Source organism: Leuciscus leuciscus, assembly GCF_965113295.1.
Source record: "Leuciscus leuciscus genome assembly, chromosome: 16".
In the NCBI taxonomy this organism is placed as follows: Eukaryota; Metazoa; Chordata; class Actinopteri; order Cypriniformes; family Leuciscidae; genus Leuciscus; species Leuciscus leuciscus.
Genome location: NC_138740.1, coordinates 14,765,898 through 14,782,658, shown reverse-complemented (window position 1 = coordinate 14,782,658; position 16,761 = coordinate 14,765,898). Strand labels below are relative to the sequence as shown.

At 36.3% G+C, this 16,761-nt stretch overlaps 1 protein-coding gene across 4 annotated transcripts in view; it reads right to left on the bottom strand.

Moving 5' to 3' along the window:
* dacha (dachshund a) overlaps positions 1-16,761 on the bottom strand; it is a 155,681-nt gene that overhangs the window by 59,993 nt on the left and 78,927 nt on the right. The gene's annotated exons all lie outside the window — the stretch shown is intronic.

Below are 16,761 nucleotides of genomic sequence, written 5' to 3'. Positions count from 1 at the left end.
ACTGGAGGACTGATACAACTAGACTAAATCTAGGTTGTGTGTTTGTTCCAGAGTTTACTTCCAAAGTGAGGCTGTTTTTGTTGGATCCGAACGGCTCAAATGAATCGAAACTATTGACAGACTGACAGTTTCGGATCATTCGAATCAAGTCTTCGTCTGGATTTTAAAGCACCAGAAGGTGCGTCTAAAAAACGAGGGTTTGGGAATCTGTTTTTAAAAATATGACTTTTGACATAGATGACTTTTGAAATTCTATTCTATTAACGATTCGGGAACGTCAGAATTTTTGCGCCATTTTTGTGCATGAACAGTAAACCACTAATGTTTTTGTTGGATACAAACAGCTCAAATGAACCTAAACAATCAATTTATATTAAATCAGTTTAGAGTCATTTCAAATAAAAAGCTAAAAAGCTTGTTTATTTAAATAAAAAAAAACAGACATAAATGACTACTGAGTCTGACACTGTATTTTGTTAACAGAACACAGGCTACGTTCACACTGTCAGTTTTTGGGATTCTCAAAATGTCCCGTTCACACAGCAAATTACAGTAACGTCTCGAATGTATGAACGTGCAACGGGATTCAAGCCCGTTTTCTCTTATCAGTAAACCAAAGTGACAGTGACCAAAGTGATATCAAAGACGGTGATATCTATAAAACTGAAAAGCCTCATCACGTTTGACACGACAATCCAATCGAGCCGCGAGTTCATCCGTCAAATCTTCATTAACCGACAGCAGCTTTTATATCTGGGTGGAGAGCGGAGCAAACTGGATCTAAAACCTTCAGATAACACACAGCTCATATCTCCATCATTATAAATGACTGAAACCAAACATGAAAACCCTCAACACACAGTAGACGTGTATCTCTGCAGCACAGCGTCTCTCTCGCACTGTATGATGTGACAGAAAACGAGTTATCTAGTTATAAATAACTGAACTGTGTCACACTGTGTGTGTGAACGTAACTGTATTAAGGACTCAAACACAGGACTGATAACCGTGTTCTGTAGCTGTGTGAACATGGCCATAGTGAAACACTAGCGCTGGCACTGACCTGACTACTGTAGTCTGATTTGCAAACAAATGACTCTTGAGGTGACTTTTTAAATAAACAAAGTCCATGATTTATTGATTTGAATTGGTCTCAATCGTTCACCATTCTTGAGACTGTGTCTTATACAGGCGTGAAGCGATAAGCAACAACAAAGTTTATTTTGAGCTTTATAACTTGTGCTCGATCTTATTTATTGACCAGTGAACAGTCGAGGGGTCTCCCTGATCCTGAGTCAGCTCAAGTGGGCCGAAACACTCTGTCTGCGAGTGAGCCCAGTATGAGCAACACTGTAATTACTTTTAATGAAGGCAGATGCTGATGTGGAGTTCTGCCATTATTGGAGCAGAGAAAAGATGATACACACACACACACACACACACAGCGTGGGAATGAGGGCATTGACGGCCATACCCAAAGGACGGGCAGAGAAGTGTTGTGGACAAAGGAAAGGAAGAACAGAAAGAAAGATTTAATGTAACACCATGGAACCGACCAATGACGCATCGCAAAAGCTTGAAGCTGTCTACACTGAAAGCATCGAAGAAACACTTCAAAAACATTCACCAACACAGATAAATCAGCTGTAAATGTCAAAATATCACACTTCACATCACTTTATTTTCTAAGGAAATTCTTTGGTTTGAAAATGCACATAATATACAGTATAAAGCAAATATGAGTTAAATTAGTAGAAGTACTTCAACTTTTTTTTTATATAAAACAATATACACACATATATACACCGACTGTCGGTTCTACGTTTGGGGTCAGCAAGTGTTTTTCCTTTTAATAATACTTCAAAAATGTATCACGGCTTCCACAAAAATATTAAGCAGCATAACTGATTTCAAATGTTTCTTGAGCATCAAATCATCATATTAGAATGATTTCTGAAGGATCATGAGACACTGAAGACTGGAGTAATGATGCTGAAAATTCAGCTTTGATCACAGGAATTAATTACACTTTAAAACATATTCCAAATAGAAAACAGTTCTTTTAAAATGTAATAATATTTTTCAATATTACAGTTTTTCCTGTATTGATCAAATAAAAGATTAGACTGATTAAAAATAATCTTACCAACCCCAAACTTTTGAACGGTATGATGTATACATATATATGTTAACCATTTTAATACTATTTTACTTTGCTAAGGTTCAAATCATATTTTCAACTGCTATGATTTGGGATGCACTTCTAATCTATAATGCGAAGTGGGACACAGATGTTTTTCAGATGTGACATGAAATACAGGACAGAGATGTCTAGTCTTTGTGTGTATCAGCAATACGCCACAGACATTACAAGATTATATTTATATATTAATTTGACCTCTGGATGCTCAGAGAGATGCAGTCCAAGACGCAAGGAGCCTTTTTTTCTGTTCGGCATTAAAGTGCCACAAAACAGACAAATTGGGCCATAACATTATGCCTCAGCACTCCTCATTTCCTCTACATTACGTTTAAAAAGATTAATATAATCCCTCCTCGTAATTTCTGAGGCAATTAAAGGTAAAAGCGGACCAATTTACCACCCGCTATATACCAACCCAGTTTAATGTCTAATAACAGTGCCTTTAATTGTGGTATTGTGTGTGTTTTTTTGGCATTAATAGATGCTGAGGTCCTAGTGGCCACTAGACACAGGTGTTAATTATCCAGTGAGGCAGTGGCAGCTTGCAGTTTTATATTGCATCAAGGTAAAATTACAGCGCATTATTCTCCTATCAAACAGAAATAAGCCGTTAAGTAACTCCCTGCTGTAGTAATCGCTTCTTTGTTTATTTATTTGTTTATTTTATTTGTGCAAGGCCCACATCTAGTTTCCAGTTCAAAGTCTCGCAATTTGCACACTTCTATCACGCGCCAAAAGTTACGGACCTAAAAGTCCCGTGTCATGCTGATCTGATGTCAGTTTTGCAGTGTTTAAAATATAATTCACTGCATGCATGCAGCTGATAAAAGATCAGCATTTCTACGTGGAGAGTTATTAACTAGGGACTAAATCTGACTTAATCTGAAGTTTGTTTAATCTTATTTTGCTAAGATGTGTTCCAGATCATTATCTTGTGTTGTTCCTGGAACAATATTTCTGATCAAATCTAGTCTTGACTCTATACCTAACCATTCAATCATGATAGTACAAGCCTTGAAACATTTGGGTTAAACATCGTAATCAGTATTTTCAAAAACCATTTTTTAAAAGCATTTTTCAGGGTCTTTTTTTTTTTTGTGTGTGTGTGTGTGTGTGTGTATTTCATATTTAAATAACTTTTGTATATATGTTATATTATATATATATGTGTGCGTGTGTGTGTGTGTGTGTGTGTGTGTGTGTGTGTATACGTATATATATATATATATATATATATATATATATATATATATATATATATACACATACATACACAAATATATATAATATAACATATATACAAAAGTTATTTAAATATGAAATATAGTTTAAAACCCTACATTCTTTCTTTCTTTTTAATATAAAAAAGCCTAAACTATTCATGTATAATAATAATTTTAAATAACAATTTAATTAAACATTTTCTTTATCATGAGCCTGGGACTATAGGTGTTTTGATGACAAAAAAAAAATCAAAAAAAAAAACGTATTTCAAAAATGTCTATCATACAAGGTATAGGCAAATTCATTGTATCGGTTTTAGTGTTTTGTCTTGTTTAAAATTGGGGCAGGAAATAAGGAAGGGAGGAAGGAAGGAAGGAAGGAAGGATGGAAAAGAATGAACACTAACCCAAATACACACCAGCACTCTGTAATACACACAGGCATACTTGCATTAGTCTGAATTAAAATCAAACTGATGTATAAACCACAACTTACAGTATTTCCATCTAAGAATAAATTCACCTTTAACTTAAACTGCAGGCTCTCTATCTGGTAAGAGATGCACAATCGTTCCACCTGGTTGTGTTTTCTGTACTCTAGAGAAGAAACACGTGTGAATGTGGAGTGTGTGTGGAGTGTGTAGAGTGGGCAGTGCCGACTGCAGCAGGATTGTGAAGCGCTGAGGATGAGCTCTGTGATTGGCCCGTGGGCGTCGTGATCTGTACGTGTCATCAACAGTCGCCCTGGAGGAGCGCGGGGTTGTGGGTGGCAGAGGCAGTGTAGATTAATAACCTTGTGTCCTGCAGTCAGACTGCCTATGGAGAGAAATGTGTGCGCACAACGGTCAGGATGTTAAAACGCATCACAACTGAACGCAGTGTGTGCATTTATCTGTACGCGCAACACCTTTGCGCACCCCTTTATGTATTTCTATCAATGGTGAATATTAATTTCGGCCCGTAATGCTCGCATACGCACACATTAATGCAATCGCACACCTTTACTGTATATACACACAAGATGCAATCAGCAGTGATTTCGAGGCATCCCTTTAACCCCAGGAACTCGTTAATGTTTCATGGAAAGAGCCACTAGAGTCTTCACTGGCCGACTCAGAATCTCACGACTTAGCAGAAATAAATGGGCCAAGTGTTCAAAGAGTAACAAGGCACTGCTCACTGGGCAGAAAGTGAGTGGAGAGCACTTTTCCTCCTCTTTCTCTCTCTCTGCTGTGTCTTTGGCTCACGTACTCCTCTATTTCGCTCTCTACATACATTCTTTTCTCACTATCATCCATCCCCTCCGTCCAAATGCCTCACAGCGTTCTCAGAGTATGGCTTTTAATTGACTGAAATATGCATGCAAATAAATTCTGTCATCATTTACTCAACCTCAAGTTGTTCCAAACCTGTATGCCTTTCTTTTTTCCATAGAACATAAAAGGAGATGTTTTGCAGAATGCCCAAGCTGCTCTTTTCCATATAATGAAAGTAAATGTGAACCGAGACTTTAAAGCTCCCAAAATGACACAAAACCACCATAAAAGTAGTCCATGCGAGTCTGCGCACTTTATTGCGAGTCTTCTGATGTCATACGATAGCTTTGTGTGAGAGGATAAGTCCAAAATTCATCATTATTTGCTAAAAATCCTTCCCTCCACTAAAGCTCTCAAATCTCAATTGCACTTACACATATAAAAACATTTACTGAACACACCATTGGTTATTTGGATTCTGAAGTATATTTATGGCAGGATCATTATCATTTATTAAAATTAAGAATATAATTTTTTTGTTTTTTTTTTGTTTTTTTTTTAATAAAGCTGAGATAAATAAGAAATAAAATAAGTTGAAGTTGAAGCACTAAAATTACTAAATGGAAATAATAAAACCTAAATCTGAATTAAAACTTAATAAATTAATACTTACATTAAAATAAATTAAACCTAAACAGTAATATTAGAAGAAAAACTACAAAAAATTAAGAAGAAGAAAAAAATACATAAAATGACCAAAAATTTAAGTAAAATTAATTTTAAAATTAAACACTGGTGCTTTTAGTCATTGTTTATGCTTTCATACTATGGGCATTATGCAAAATATTATCCTTTTTGTTCCATGGGGGGGAAAATATTTGGAGAAAATGGTGACAGAATTTGCATTTTTGAGTGAAATATACCTTTAACTTTCATAATGCATAAAATAATAAAAATAATCATGTACAGTGCATAATTTAGTTTTGAGTTGTTTCAGGTGTTATTCAATTTTAAAAAAGGGGGAAAAAAGTATGATCAGCAAAATGCAGGGTTAGTTAACAGGGTCCATTTTTGTTTTTGTCTCCAAATGCATCATTCTCTACCTCAGCATGCAGTTGCTAAATAATCCATGTGTTAATAAGTAAAAAAAAATGAAGTTAAAGTCAATGTGAACATGAATAATAGGTATAAAATCAGTGTCCTACGTCTACATGTTTTTATCGACCTCACATTAACCATGCTTGTGTGATCTGTGCAGTGCATTTGATAAGGATACAATAAAAACTCCAGAGAAAAATAATAATATCAAGGTCCACCTTTCACAACTGACTGCCCAGAATGCACTTCGCCTCATATTAATATTAATAATGACGATCAAAGTTCACCTGAACCATCCTGCTCCTGTTCAAACAAACCGGTTTAGTGCAGTATGGAGGTGTGGTAATGTAAACTATGGTTATGTTTATTAGTTAATAAAACCTGATAATTTCATTTATTACTTTCACTCTTTAAACATCTAATTCTTCATGAGATGGATTGCACGGCGTAGGACGTGGATGCAGTAAAAAGGCCCTCAAGCGCATACAGCGGTGTGTAGTGATACACCTTGTTTAAATGTGTAGAAGAAACAGATAGTGTTGATTAGTGTGAAACTGAGCTTGCTGTAAACCCTCGGGCATCATACCTGAAAACATCCTCGCAAACATCTTCGGACCCAACGTGATATTAGCGTGTCTTTCTCCTCCCCGATACGAGTGTGTGTGTGTGTGTGTGTGTGTGCACGCTCTTCAAACTGTTGTTGATCTAGATTAGTTAAGATGCAGCCGTAGGCATCAAACAAAGCAAAAGAAAGAGAAAACAAAATGGGTGTTATTATTTGCTGCATTTGCAGAACCAATTGCATTTAGGAGGACATTTGAGGTGGAATTTCATTAAAAACATTTGCCTAGATCTACCTTGATAAAGAGGTCTTTGTACCATTGAAACGTCCTGCAGGTTTCTTAGCTTAAAATGTCCTCCTCATTATAAACAAAGCATTTATTTAATCGGGCTCCAAAAAACGTCATAGGCCCCGCCCACTGGCGTTCAGTAGCTTTACGGCACTTGCCTACACTGGATGAGATCACTGTCGCGTCAAAAGCAGATACAACCCATTATAATCACAAACATGATTGTATGTCTTACACTGCATGGATACAAAAGATGCACGTTCACTTTCTGACGTACCCACACGCTTGAGTCTGTCGACAACAGGACAAATGGAAGCGTAAAGGAAAGTTCAGTTAAACAGCTCATTTGCTCATTTCTGTAGAGACTTCAGAAGATAGCGTCAGGAACACGTGGATGGTTTATTTTAAGGCGAGACACGGCAGGCAAAAATATCGTATTTTTTTTACTGGTCAATTTTGAGATTTTTGGATATTTGTCTTCAATACCATCTTTCAGACTTGTGGTGAAAAAAAGTCCAAAATACACATTTAGGTCTTTATTTTACGACACTTTGTCTGTTCGCGTCTGTAGATTTCTCATAAATTTAACAAAAGTTGGCGTTCTTAATCCTCCCGCTGCTCCGCGATCTCTGTCTTCTTCCTGTCATCACATGCACCGCTAGATAGCTCTCTCTCTCCTTTACAATGCTGTCGGATCCAAATATGGTCATTTCCTTTTTATCAGCAACCAATCATGAAAGCAAAAGGGCTGAATGCGCAATCTCATTGGCTGATGATAAATCTTTAAAGCCCGTTTTCTCAAAATTACCTTTCTCTCATACTCCAAGTACGAAATCTCCACTTCAGTAGCACCTATACACCAAACTTTCCAGTCTTGTACCTAGTTATATTATGAAGACATTTACAGAGGGATTTGTAAATATATTATTCCTAGCCTGATTTATATAACATTTTATTCCAAAAAACATGGCGAAAATACTTTTTTTAAGGCTATTGACAGTATATTCTGATTTACAGGATAACAAAAGTAGATATCCATAAATCCCTCTGTAATTTTTTTTCCATCTAATATGTGAACACAATGAAAAAAAATTTTTTTAACCTGGCTTTATCCAATACTCAGATTTCGTTTTTTAAAATATATGCAAAATAGCGCTTTTTTAATTAGATATTGACTAATTTGCATATTTAAACATTACATTATAGAAAACTTGTAATACATTTTTTTCTCATCTTAATGTAGGTAATCAACTGGGAAAGTTTCATGGTGACATCTGCTAGTTAAAATTTTTACCCTATTCACCTGTAGTGTCTCGCCTTAAATGCCGTCATGGATATGTTTATTCGGAGCATTTGACAGCAGATTGATTTGGAGGCACAGTGTAATGTAGAGTTCATAAAGAAACTTTGTTGGCAGATGAAGTATTGGATCACGGTATCAACTGTAGCTGCATCACAAAACCGTAAATAAACGATTGCATAATGCTTTGTCTGTAAATGACGGTTTTATAAGGATAATGTTTTCAAAACACTTAGCGACTGGGCGTTGATACTGTTTCCTATGCAATGACGTTCCACATATATATATATTTTTTTTGGTTTTTTTTTGCTAACTTTATTAACATTATAAGTGAATATAAGTGATAAAAAAAATCCATGTCATGACCCCTTTAATGTGCTTGGCTGTTGCACTTAATTAACCGAAAAAACGAAGTCAGAAACCTCATGAGCTCAACTGCCGGAGGGTCTATCAGACTCCAATGTTGAATGACAAAATATCCTTTCATAAAATGCATACACTATACAGGTGAGCACATAGTGCATAGTATAACTGCATAGTGTATAGTGCGTAATTTGGGACGCAACTTCTGTGTGACTGTTAGATGGTGTTAAGTCAAAAGATCTCTAGGTCTCCATGATATTCTGGTCTCTAGATGTGACTGTAAACATGAGGGTTTTTTTTTTTTTATCTGCCAGGCGAAAAATCAAGTAAGTTCACTTTGAATAGTAATTGCAAACCTCTTCTCCACAAGCAACATGATTTGAGGTATCATTCATGTGGAAGTGATGGAATGTAGCATAAATTTAGTTAGAGAGAACTATAAGTATCAGTTTTGTTTTTAGCCTTCACGCTATACGTTGAAAACAAAACATGCTACGCTAAACACAAAAAGGCTTTCAAAGCTTAATTTATTCGTACTAACTTATAGGGTGATTTAGTGCAGTGTAGACAAATAAATATGCAACACCTATGTATTTACAACGGTGAAGTGCTTGTTTGCTTAACGTCCCAAATTTGGTGCTAGCGCTAATGGCTTAGCCTCGTTAACATGGTTAATTGCAGAGGCGCAGGGGTATGACCTCCCTCACATTTCAAAGGAAGACTGAAGCTGGGTCATTAAAGACAGACCACCCAATTCTCTCTTCAGACCCACAGGCGTTTATTTTCCCGTAAGACAGCAAACCTAGAGAGTCCAGGCTTCAACAAACAGCGGTTTACCTTGACTAGCATGTGTTATGTGTTCCACAAAACCCTTAAACTCTTTTTAACTGTTGCCCCGTGGTGAAGAGAGTCAATCTCTTCTCCTCCTCTCTCTCTCTCTCCTCCTCTCTCTCTCTCTCTCTCTCTCTCTCTCTCTCTCTCTCTCTCTCTCTCTCTCTCTCTCTCTGTGGTCAAGGCTTTTTGATGGCCTAATCAAGAAAGCTACACTTTTTTATATAAATATGTATTAGCGAAGGGAGTTACTTCAAGATTACGACTGAACTCTGAATGTCGTTTTGATGCGTTTGCCTTTTGTTGAGCATCTTTTGTAGTTCATGGAAATGCATGAGAGGATGTATTGATTATAATCGATTATAATTGATTAAAGTGTAAGGATAAGAAAGTAACTTGTACACTGGAGAAAAAACTGGGTAACACTTTATTTTGATGGTCCCTTTTGAACATTCTGTTGACTATAAGTAACTTTGCAACTACATGTCAACTAACTCTCATTAGAGTATTAGTGTACTGTCTGCTTAATATCTGATAACTCTTTATTGTGATGGTCCTCCAACAGACATTCTACTGACTATAAGTAACTTTGCAACTGCATGTCAACTTATTCTAACCCTAGCCCTACCAGTCTACTAATACTCTACTAATACTCTAATGAGAGTTAGTAGACATGTAGATGCAATGTTACTTCTAGACAACAGAATGTGTTAAAGGGACCATCAAAATAAAGTGAAACCAAAAACTGTACTTTCAGTGTACTTACCCAAGAAAATACAGTATAATATAATATAAGGTAACTACTGTACATGGTTTAAGATTAGGTTTAGGGGTAGGTTCAGGACTAGTACATAGTTATTATCCAGTTAATAATTACTACAATAAGTATACAGTATGAACATGCGAAACAGGACTGTAAAATAAAGTTAAATAGAAAAACACCAAATGAGATCTATTTCAGCGGTTTATCCTAAACATTAATGAGATTAAATGGAGAGCAAATATAGATTTTGTTCTTGTCAGATTTTTCACTTGAACATTTAGGCTATATCTGAAATCGCACACTTCCCTACTAGTAGTATGTGACAAAAGAAGTATGTCCGAATTCACAGACTCATAAAATACTAAGCAAAAAGTACGCGGATACTACTTCCAGCGAGATTCTGAGGTGTGCATACGAAGGACACTTTACTATCCCATGAGGCCACAGGACAGGATTTGTGAATGGCATTGAAGTGACGTAACTGACGCTGTTAGGTGACATGATAATGAAAGTATGGCGAATGTAGTACGTCCATATTACATTCATACTACACACACTCATACTATATAGGACATACTTTTTTTAGTGGCCGTGAAGTAATTACTTTTTTCAAAATAAGTCTAATCAAGAGAGCAAGTCATTTAAGACACCGCCTCAGTATAATACAAGTATTAAAATCGTAATTAAATTATTACTAGCTTGAATTGATCAACTAATGTGCATAACTCTGATGCATATATTGAATAAAAATGTGTAAAGTTATAAGATAAGTCTCTTAAACCATAAAAGAACATTTTTTTCCCTCTAAGACTGAATAGGTTCTGCTTGACTACAGTATAAAAAAAGGAAACAATGGAGCATCTTCAAGAAGTGTGAGGCAGAGAGAAAGTGGGGGGTTTCGAGTCTGTCCAAATGAGTTTAATATGATTGATGAGATCTCCTTCCCGCTCTTTCTCTCTCCATCTGAGAACGCTCACTTCCGTCAGGAGCTGGTACTGGATCAGCCCTCCCACTGAAGGCAAGGTGCATCCAAGAGCCGAAACAATAGTGACAGGCGGGCCGGCCGGGGGTTTGCTCGTAGGATTAGCTCCAATAGCCATAATAAATGAAACAAGAGGACCCAAATGAAAACAGTTGGGCGCTGACTGGCGGAGGGGCTGATGGGAAGTGGCAGCTCTGCCGGCCCCCGGGCGCCGAATTAGTTTTGCCACTCGATAATTTGACTGATCCACTCCAGTGGCCGGAGAAAGCCGGAGAAAAAGGGAGCGAGAGAGACAGAAAGAGGGATAAATAGGAAGGTGAAAGGAAAGGGCTGAGGTTTACATGCTGATACTGTAGTTCACTGCACCTGTTGAGCCGCCTTCACTATCTCTCTCTCAAACAGCGTTGAACAGCATGATGGGAAGGCTCTCGGAGGGTCTAGGGTGTCTTATTCGATGACATGAGCCAGCAGAAAGGCTGGACGATTGGATCTAAAATTGAAATGTCTAAACAGCCATTTATTAAATGCAAAATGAGACTATAGAACTGAAATAAAATGTAAAAAAAATATATAAATTTTTTTTTTTAGATAATATAGTGTAAAGAGAAAATAGAGTGAAATATGATTTTATTGTTAATAATAATTAATAACAACAACAATACAACTACTACTAACAATAATAATAAAACAACCAATTGATATAAAAATTAATATTTTAGTATTACTTAAGTTATAAGTATTACTACCCTTATAGTATTTATTATTATTTTAATTTAGTTTTTATTTATACATTTTCATTTGTTTAATTTTAGTTTAGTAATAATATTATGTGTTTTTATATTTTTTATTCGCATTTTATGTAGCTTTTATTACTATTGTATGTATCTTTTTTTTTTTCTTGTTTAGTTTTAGTAATTTAACATAAACATTTAATTTTAGTTGGTTTAGTTCCGTAGTTCGGATATAAATCTAATATTTATATTTAATTATTATTTTATATTTATTTATATTTTGTTGCATATTTATTTACGTTTTAGCTAATAACAATACTGATTTTACTCCATCATATTTATTTGTATATAGTGATTTTATTTGTATTTATATAATAAGTAAACAACATTGCGACAGCAATAGAAATAGCTACTTCGCTAGCAAGTGTGCTTACTACTGAACTATAAAGACAGACCCTAGTTGTGGACATGAGCACAATATAGCGGCTTTCCCTCAGGAGCTGACACACGTAAGGGCAAAACATACTGTAGTTTTGTAAAGCAGCCCACTAAGGGATTTTGGGTGTTTGTCTGAGGCCCTGTTTACAACTGGTATTAAGATGTGCTTTGGCTGTCAGAGCAGAAACCAAAGCTGCTGCTCTCCGTATGTTTTTCCGTCGTCTCCGGTCGCGTTCATATGTAAATTCCACAAGCTTATTTTGTCCATTAGATCGAAAGATCTGAAAAACCCATACATTTACCCACACATAGACCCTCCCCTCGAAGAAATCTGGACAGAAGTGGTTGAAAGTGGACAAAAGAGACGGATTAAAACACCAGGAGTAAATGGGAATGTGTCCCTCGTCTACTTGTGATCTGATCAACTAAAACGCATCTTAATACCAGGAGTAAAGAGGGCCTGAGGGTGACCAAAGGGAAGTAGAGCAAAAGAGCCTGTCAACAAACTGTCTACAGTCTCTTGATCTCAATCAAGACACAAGACAACCTTCTTAACCACTTCATCTTTAGACTTATGAAGCATTTGTCTATAAGCTATGCAACAAAAGCAAGAAATGATGAGCTTACATGTCTCACGAACAAAGCAAGTTCAAGAGTCTATGTGAAAGAGAAAGGGGTGAGCATCTGTCTCTCCGCGTCTCCCTCGGCATGCTGGTGCCGCACTTGAAGGCTAACCTTTGTGTAACCTTTCTGAACGTTGAAAGCGTGTTTCACCACTGACTTATTAATTTGGACAAGGTCACCCTTTTATTCATTTTAATACCAGATTAACGAAGTCAGATCTTGAACTTTGATGTTAAATAAAATAAAAAAAAGTGCAGATGAGGGCAAAGTCGAGGACAGCGTGTAAAAATTAGCGTGACTTTATCGATGTGCTATTGACGTTCTCTTTTTTTCTTCTCTTTTTTTAATACAAGGGGGAAGAAGTGTCAGCGTGGCCGATACCTGGCTAACTAGCAGCGTAAGCACTAAAATAGCCATTTACATACTGCACTGTCAAAATTAATAAAGCTCGCTGTGGGATGCTGAGACTCTTTGTTTTTTGTTGGCCCTTTTTTGTTTGAGTGTGTGTGTGTCTATATTGAAATTCTGTATTAGCTGTCCAGAGAGTGAGTGTGTGTTTGATGATGCCCTTCACACGGAGAACAGTAACTATTTCTGGTAAGCACAAGCTCATTTAGCTGCAGGTGCCCTGATGAGTAATTAACATGGACATATTATTCATACAACCTCTTGATGCTCGATTCTCTGCTTATTAACACTTTATTAGCGCACAAAGTAAAACATTTGGAAAAAGCTTTGACACATACATATACATATATACATATACATACAGTATATGCAAAAGCCTCTAAAAGCCAACTATGTCAAACATGAGATAATAATATTGAGTAAATGCTCGCCGCACATAGTATTCCTTCATCAGATACTTCCACTTCAAACTCACTAAAGCCCATTCAGAAAAAACAGTACTTGGGTAGAAACCTATACATTGGAGACTGATAAAAATGTTAATATAAAAAAAAATGTTAGACGGACTTAGAGGCTTTTGTTTTTATATATATACATTACAAAATTTTAAATAGAAAGTTCAAAAGAACAGCATTTCTTTGAAATATTGATATTAATTCATTTATGATATATATAGAGAGAGGGGGAGGGGAGACAACTTCAGGTTTCTACTTGTACAATCTTTCATCCTGAGGCATTTGACTGCAATTTGTCACTCCAAGTCGTTGCACAGACGACATCATTTATTTGGGATTAACAAATGTGTATCATTCCCCAGAACTAATCCCGATTTTGTAATCTCTGACACACGCAGATTGACTTGTGCTCACATAAGAGGTTTTGAATATGAGTGTAGGATTGATCTTAAGGTGGGTCTTAATGTGTCGCCGGCGGCGCTAGCACACCCGAACAACACACATACGCTTAGACGTTTGTCCTGAACGTGAGTCATTGGCTCCAAACTGTCAATCAAATCCCCTTTGCTAATTAAGTGGCTAATTATAGAGTTAACGCTGCCGAGCGGTGCAGTGATAAGGAGGCCAGCGGCTGACAAACAGACAGATGAGTATCATCATAACGCTTGAGTTCTGTAGGTGGACGTCTCAATAGCTATTAACTCTTCAATAAAGACGGATCAAGTTCGCAGGTGCGCTTAACAGCTCTTACAAAAATGTTGCTGTAGTTCTTAATACTGTAAAGTCATTTATATGTGAACTTCGTACAAATCTTTGACATTTTGTTTAATTTCACTTTTTTGAGCATATCGTCGACTAATACTACACTTTAAATAAGTACACTGACGGATCCACAACGACAACAAATACTAGTTACACTATAGTTTTCATAAAGGAGGGTTTCACTTGTTGTTACTATGATCTTACAATAAATACAACAGTTAAACTCTCGTTCCTGTAGTAAAATCAAAGTAAATTTTAGTTTAAGACTGTGGTTACTAAAGTTTAAGCGCAAATACATTAATTATTGCTGAGGTAAACCCATGGTTAGTTTTCATAAAACAAATCTGTAGTTATTTTGGTTTTACTATAAATACTACAAAATTCAATCCCTTCCTAAAAATGATATATTTCTTAAAAGGTTTTTATTGTAGTACAACCAGTAACTGCTATTTCAGTGGTTTACCATGGTAAAAAAAAAAATTATCAAGGCAACTAAATAGTATCAATGTAAATGCAACATTAGTGCTCTCTCCAATTTTTGATCCTATACTTTGTAATATTTGTTTGATCTCTGTACTCTCAATTATGAATCAAAATCAGCTATGGGGTAGTAATGGTTTTAAAAAGCAATTTTTCACTATCATTTACAACAGGATCTGCATTTTCATGGGTTTAAATAAAAACAACTTTGTGCATCAAAACCACAGGTTTTATGGTAAAAAAAAACCCCTGATTTTCAAAAGTTAATGAATTTGCGACAGCAGAATGTAATATTTTTGACAAGCCAAACATGTCAGTCTCTGACTAACATATAATTTAAGCCACGAAATAAACTTCATTCTGTAAAATAAGTATAATGAAGTACTCAAAAAGCATTTTGAACGTCTCCAGCACATTTTAGAATTACTCAGAAATCAAACTTAGTTCAGCCCTTATGCACGTCATTACGTCCGTCAAAAACTGGCTGTCGGTTGTAATATTAGAACTAAAAACTTCGACACACTCATGGGCATCAATCACTTCACTGAATAAATAATTATTACCGTACGATCCATCTGTTTTCAAATCCACATCATTTGAATATCACAACATTGATGTCTGTCAAAAAATAACGTGCACAATACACTGCAGTATTTACGAGAAGCAGAGGTCCAGTGAGTTCAAGCATTTCCTGCAAAACCCACACTACCGGATGTGTTGACATCACTTTCCGAAAGAGGGAGAAAATGGCGGTCGGGGCGGCTTCAACATGCTGTCTGTCAGAGACGATAACATACATAATACGTATAACGCACATGAGTATGAATGTGTTCTTCAACTAAAATTAAATCGGAATAATCAAGAAACTGATTGAAACACTTCACAGCGCATGCTAAAGAGAATAAACACCAATCCAACTGAAAAACTTCGCTGAGTCAGCATTCTGATTAGAACTCAGATTTTGACATTTCTATTTTGAATTTTTGCAATCATTTTCAATTCTTGACTGATCTTTTTTTTTTCCATAATTTTGGCAGTAGATGAACTGTTAAATGAGTAATCTAGACCTGTAGTCGTCCAATTTGACTCTCAGATGCTGATGTAATATATATTATAAACTTGACAGGTGATTTTTATAATAAGTCATTTTAATACAATCTTCTCAGTTGTTTAAAAGATTAAGGCAATTATCAAAGTTTGATTTTTAAAAAAATACATTTTCCAATAAAAGATACATTTTTATATTATTTGTTACATTTAATTACCCCTTAGCCGATTTTGACTCTTATTCTCTCACCTCTGGAGTGATCCCGGATAATATCTTTACATGTGGATGAAATCAGTGTAGTGATAAGTGAGGACAAACTGTTTAAAGAAGAAAAGAAAAAAGTGAGAAAAGCATTTCATCCTTTCCCGTCCATTCACTTCAGCTGAGTATGCAGGAAGTGCTGGAGAAGTACTGGGAAGCCGTCGGAGAGAGACCAGCCTTCTCTTTATAAGAAGAGCAATGGAAATAAACACTTGAAGCCTCTCTCCGTCCCCGAGCCTGTGCGTGCTCTTGTGGTTATGATGTCTTTGTGTTTTTGTTTTTTCCACAGGCTCTGCCTGCAATAATGAAGAGCAATTGAGACATCTCCAGCTAGTGTGTTTGAAGACAGGCAGATCACTGTGTGATCCAAAAACAAATCATAGCCTTCATTAAATAAGGATTGAAGGCCACCCACCTATGCACCTGGGGGCAGATGGAGGTCTGTGTGTGTGTGTGTGTGTGTGTGTTACAGGAGGGCTATGCAACAGTGTGAATGTGGCGCAATGAATATAGCTAATTATTATACTAATATGGCCCTGTCCCAAATGGAACACTTCATGCGCACTTATGGTCTAGTGGACTTACAATGGCTGCCGCGTACACGTGTCCGTTAAGTCCGTGAGACCATAGGGTGTCCCATTTGGCATTTTAGGTTTCAGAAGGGTGCTCGCGAGTGCCCCCTAT